We start from the raw sequence: 6,423 nt of genomic DNA on the forward strand, positions 1-6,423 counted from the left end.
GAGAAGTGGGGACAGTCACTCCCCCTTATTAAAGTTGTTTATATAATGCAAAGTGTGCTATACAACACACTTGGGCTTGGGAAAAATACTAATTTAATGAAAGGATGAATAAATAAATGACACTCCTTGTTTTTCCTCATCCCTACAGCGAATGTCAAACAACATGTTGTCCATATATCCCAACTCTTCTCACCTTGTGTCAGCTGCCCACAGTGAGGACCCCCCAAAGCATGCCATGAGTTTAAATGTTGTATCATGGCTGCCACAATTCTGAGATCACAGAGATCTGGTTAGTGTCCCGCAAACCTCCAGCAAGTCTTATAGGAAGGGAAGATTTTTTAAAATTGTGGAACTCTACATTAATTTCTGTGCCACCCTTGTACAGGGTCCATGCTCATCTTCTCTGTATCATTCCAATTTTAGTACAAGGGCTACTAAAACAAATACAGGAGAAAAAATTAACAGTGAGGATGAGATGATGGGTGAGTGAAGAGAAAGTGCAGGTGGGGTGGTAGTGATGGAAATGATGTTAGAACTGGACTTGGAGATATTAGTCACAGTGGGATGAGGCACGTGGTACCAAGAGACAGTGGTGATGGTGGGGACAAAGATGCAGGAGATGTGGATGGTAAGGCTGTGACTGGTGGTGGTAGTGTAGATGTAAAGAAGGAAGTAATATATGTTATTCAGGTGTGGTTTCTGAAAGTACATGGAGGTGGCCCTAAAGGTGGAGACGGCAGTGCAATCTTCACAGAGAATGGTCACCCTGGCAGAGAGGATGAGTCACTGTGGCAATCACAGGAAAGTGACAGAGATCATGAGGCCCACAGCATGGCAGGTACTTAAGAAGTTGGGTGAACAATCCAGGTTGCTGGCTGCAGTTCTAGACCACTAGGCATGGAACCCAAACCAAGCTGATCCCTTTTTTAGAGACCAAATTAAGAAGCATCTTAAGACAACACCTGCACGGTACTGGCCTTTAACAGAAACCTGGTTCTGTCAACATTCCTATACTGCAGTCCGCTCTGAAAAAAAAATAAAGGGTATCTGAATACCTCTATAGGAGTTGAGTTTTCCAAGGTAAAGTGCAGGATGCCTCTGTGGCTGAAGGTGAAAACTGTACTTATGTCTCCTGCCATAAGAGGTCAGCAAAGCTTTTCTTAAGAGTGACTTTTAGAGCCAGGGGTGGTGGTGCAAATCAGTAATCCCAGTACTGAAGAGTCTGAGATAGGAAGATCGTTTTGAGTTTGAGACCAGCCTGGGGTACAAAGGGAGTTCAAGGCCAGCCTGAAATGCACAGTGAGATCCTGTCTCAAAATGAAAAAAAAAAAAAAAAGAAAAAGAAAAAGAAAAAGAGAGGGAGAAAGAGAGAAGACACAGTACCTCTGTTCCCAAAGATAATCACTCAGTGACTACCACTACAAGTTTGAGGGGCCAGTGGGCAAGAAAAGGGCAAGGTGGAATGGGAAGATTTTTTCCCACTGCCAGAACCCTGCTGAACCTCTCCATGAAGCAAGGCAGGTTTAGGATCCCACTAAAGAAGCTACATACTCCGTTTAGAAGAGAAGCTGTGGCTTTTCTGAAGAATCGCAGGGCAGGTTTCTAGGTGATGACATTACAAGAAATGCTACTTGCATTTTTAGAGTTATAGACAACACACTGGAGAAGCAGTCAGGAGCCAAGGAAATTACAACTGCATGTGATTTTAAGTAAGTTGCTTTGCTCTGTAGTGTTCAAAGCACTTCAGTACCACGAAAATTAGTGCCATACACAAGCCTGGATTTCTTAGAGCAGATAATATATTTTTGCACTTTACTGAGAAGGGAACTAGACTTCAGAAGCATGTCCTGCCGGCATCTTCGTGGCTTGCACTGCAGGCACAGTTGTAGTGGCTTGATAATACAGTGTGGCTTGGCTTTCTTTTCTCTCTGTTCCACTTCCACCTTTCTTAAAAAATAAAAAATAAAAAATAAAAAACTTCTGGCCTTCTGCTTCCTAAAAATCCCAAATGAACACAGACCTGAGATTTAGATCTTGCAAACTGGCTGAAAATTATGACCCTTAAACTTGTATTTATAGTCATCCATCCTCAAAGACAAAGGTTTGGGGTCTGTCACATAGGCCTGTGTTCTGCATCTTACTGGCTGCCATGGGTTGAATTTTGACCCCTCTTAAAGAGTTCAGACTTTCAGCACCCTTGAAAGTGGCCTTATTTGTAGATGGGCTTCTTGACAGAGGAATCAAGTTAGGGTGAAGTAATTAGGATGAGCCCTATACCAAAATAATAGATTCTATTTATTTATTTATTTATTTATTTATTTATTTATTTATTTTTGGCGGAATCGAGGATTGAACTCAGGCCCTTGTGCTTGCCAGGGGAGCGCTTATTCTACTGAGCTAGCTCTCCAGCCTCAGCTAGCTCCCCAGTCCTGTTAGATTCTTTTTTAAGGGAGGAAGATGTCAGGGACAAGAAAATAAAGTAATGACAGAAATAAGTCAACACCTTTCATTGCTAATTGGCTTCAATTCCCCAGTCAAAAGACACAGACTAGCAGATTGGATTTTGAAAAGCAATGCTATTTTGAGAACATAGGTGGACTCTGGGAATCCCACAGGATTCTGGTGAACTGTGACCTGTGTGTCCCAGCACACACAGGCACAGAGCTTTCACTGGTATCCAGTCCCACTATTTGAGAATTTAGGTGGACTCTGGGCAGCCCACAGAATTTTGGTCAGCTGTGACTCATGGATCCCAGTGTGTACAGGCACAGAGTTTTGAGGTAGTGCCTGGTGCCACCACTGGAGAATGTAAGCAGACTCTGGGAAGCCCAAAGGACTCTGGTGAGCTGTGACCTGTGGGCCCCAGGTCACAAGAAGATATAAAAATTCTGAATTACCTAATACCAGTCAATGAAATTGAAAGAAATAAAAACCCTAGCAGCAAAAAAAGCCCCAGGTCCGGATGGATTTGCAGCTGAATGCTACAAGAAAGTTAGACAAGATCTAATGCCAAATCTCAAACTTTTCTGAGAAAGTGAAAGGGAAGCAATTTTCCTAAACTCATTCCTTGTGAGAAGTATGATTTTTATACTAAAACCAGATAAAGATCCAACTAAAAAGGAGAAGTACAGGCTAATCTCCCTAATTAACATAGATGTAAAAATCCTCAATAAAATACTAGCAAACAGAATTCAGCAAATGACCAAGAAGATTATACATCATTACCAAGTAGGATTCACTCCAGGAATGCAGGGATGGTACAAAATATGTAAATCTATATATGTAATACATTACATCAATAGAGCCAAAGGTAACAACCATGTGATAATAGATGTATAAAAAACTTTGATAAAGTCCAATATTTATTCATGATAAAAAACCCTACAGAAAATTAATGTACATTATCTATATCTTAACATGATAAAAACCATCTATGACAAACAGGCATCCAACATCATATTAAATAGACAGAAACTGAAAGCATTCATTTTAAAGTCAGGAACAAGACAAGGGTATCACTGTCTTCACTCCTATTCATTATAGTTCTGGAAATACTGACCAGAACAATTAGACAAGAGAGAAGATAAAGGGAATAAAGATTGCAAAATAAGAAAAAATTATTATTTGCAGAAGACATGATAGTGTACATAGAATACTAGAAAAACTTACTGAGAGACGTGTAGGCTTAACCAAATTCCATAATGTAGTGGCATACAAAATCGACACAAAAACCAATAGCATTTTTGTACAAAAACATAATGTACTGAGAGAGAAATTATAGAAACCACATCTTTCCCAGTAACTTTCAAAAAATGAAATGCTTAAAAATCTTACAAATGAAGTAAAAGATTTATACACTGAAAATTACAGTATTCTGAGAAAAGAGATTGAAGATTTCAGAAGATGGAAATATATTTCTTGCCCCTGGATAGGAAGAATCAACATTGTGGCAATGACCATACTCCCAAAATTGTTATACAGATTCAACGCAATACTGATTAAAATATCATTGGTATGCCTCACAGAGCTGCAGAAAACATTCCTAAAATTCATCTGGAACCAGAAAGGGCCCAGAATATTAAAAGCATTGCAGGGAAACAAAGGAAAGGCAGGAAATATCACAATCCCTAATCTGAAATTATATTACAAAGCTATCATGATACAATCAGTCTGGCATAAAGACAGACCTGAGGATCTATGGAACAGATTCTAAGATGCAGACACAACTACAAACACACTCAGCCATCTTATATCTGTCAAAGTTGCTAAAGATGTTCACTGAAAGAAAGATAAGCTCTTTAATAAATGGTGCTGGAAAAACTGGCTTTCCACATGCTGAAGGCTTAAAATAGACACATGTCTATCATCACGCACTAAACTACACCCAAAATGAATCAAATATTTAAACATTAAAAAAGAAAAATTAAATCTCCTGGTGGAAAATGTAGGTAGAAATCTGAAAGACAGGGATAGGTAGGGAGTTCATCAATAAAAACCAAATTGCATGGGAAATACTTCAAAGAATCATCAAATGGGATTTCAACTTTTGGAAAATTTTCTGCACTTGAAAAGAAATTACCATCAGAGTAAAAAGAAAACCCACAAATAGGGGAAAAATAGTCAATTGTCCCTCTGACAAAGGCCTTCTGTCTAAAACATTTAAAGAATTAAAAATCAGGGCTCTAAAATTCAAAGAGTCAATCCAGAATTGGCCATCTGACATGAATACACACTTCTCAGTTGAAGAAATACAAATGGCAAATAAACATGAAAAAATGTTCAACATCATTGGTGATTCAAGACATGCAAATTAAAACATCACTTATATTCCATCTTACCCCAGAAAGAATGGATATCATCAAGTCAGCCAATAGCAAATTCTGGAGGAGTTGTTTGGACAAAGGAACCCTTCTCCACTGTTAGTGGGAGTGCAGACTGGTGTAACCATATGGAAATCAGTGCAGAGATTCCTCAACAACTAAGACTGAGTGTCCAATTCAACCCAGCTATTCCCCTCCTGTGTATATTTCCAGAAGAACTGAAAACATACTACAGTGATGTATGTTCACTTTTGTTTATAGCCACACGTGTCATAACTAAATCTAGGAAGCAACCCAAATGTCCATTAATTGAGGAATGGGTAAAGCATATGTGATAGAGAACAGGTGTTGTGTGCATGCCCATATTCTCTGCCGTGGGGAGATTGAAAACAGGAGGATCACTATGAGTCCGAGCTGCATAGTGAGATCCTGAACCAAATACATAAAAAAGAATATATAGTATTTTTACACAATGGAGTATTTTTCAGCTATAAAAGGGATAAATTTGAAGCTTTAATTGGCAAATGGATGCAACTAGAGACTGTATTGGTAAGTGAAATAGATCAGACCCACATGTGCAAACATCATATTGTCTCCTTAGTGTGAGATCATGAAAAGAAAATAAAAATCAAGGGTACAGCAGATATTGGGAAAAGGTAACAAACCTGTTCAAAATGAAGGAATTACTGAGTTCAGAAGGACAAGAGAAAGTGGGAAAAAGAGCTATATCTATGTAAATAAGATGGTTTGTACAACTGTATTATGGATTTCTGCTGGTCTGTGGAAAGAAGCAGTTACTTTAAACTGAAGTGGCCTGTCATAGAACAACAACAACAACAACAACAACAACAACAACAACAAATCAACAAAGAAACCTAAAACAAATAATACAAAAGAATTAAAAACATCTGGTATATATTATATTATAGAACAATGAAATAGAAACCATTTGAAAAGAAACCACAGAAATTATGCAAACATATAGATATTAAATAATACACACTTCACTAACCATGGGTCACCGAAAAAATAGATTTTCTAGAATAAAACAATACTAGTACAACTTGCCAGAACCAATGGGACAAAACAAAACCATTAACAACTGGCAAGCAGTGTGCAATGACAAAGATTACATTGCAGATCCAGCAACTGGCCAGCAGGAGGAATTCAAGTGACTGGCTCCTCCACTCTTATATCACAGAATGGGCAACCAGTCCAACTGGAAGAATTCAGACCAGCAACCACCCTGACTAGAGGAATTCAGGTAACTGGCTTTTTCCCTCTAATATCAGAGGGACCAGACCACCAGAGGAACACAAGCCTCACAGTAAGAACCTATCTAGGGCACACACAATGAACAGGAAGGACTAGCGGGGTGGAAAAATCTGAGGTAACATTAATTATAAGAGCCAACAGGTGGTAAGTTAGCATTGTGCCTATGGACAAAGAGAAGCAGGCAGGTGAGGCTTCATTTCTTTATATATGAAAAATATATGTATGTATTTCATATTACTATTCTCTCTATATATTTCGTTATATATACACATTTCATATACATATGAAATGTGTATATATAACAGAAATATATATATATATATGCATA

The 6,423-nt window shown here is 38.4% G+C and overlaps 1 non-coding gene across 1 annotated transcript; it reads right to left on the reverse strand.

Annotated features, from left to right (window-relative positions):
• Nucleotides 1–340: 340 nt before the first annotated feature.
• LOC111816692 lies at nucleotides 341–447 on the reverse strand. Its single transcript, XR_002821041.1, has one exon. It is a non-coding gene; the product is annotated as a U6 spliceosomal RNA (small nuclear RNA).
• Nucleotides 448–6,423: the final 5,976 nt, after the last annotated feature.

The sequence above is a fragment of the Octodon degus genome, unplaced genomic scaffold, assembly GCF_000260255.1.
Source record: "Octodon degus isolate 3935 unplaced genomic scaffold, OctDeg1.0 scaffold00037, whole genome shotgun sequence".
NCBI lineage: Eukaryota > Metazoa > Chordata > Mammalia > Rodentia > Octodontidae > Octodon > Octodon degus.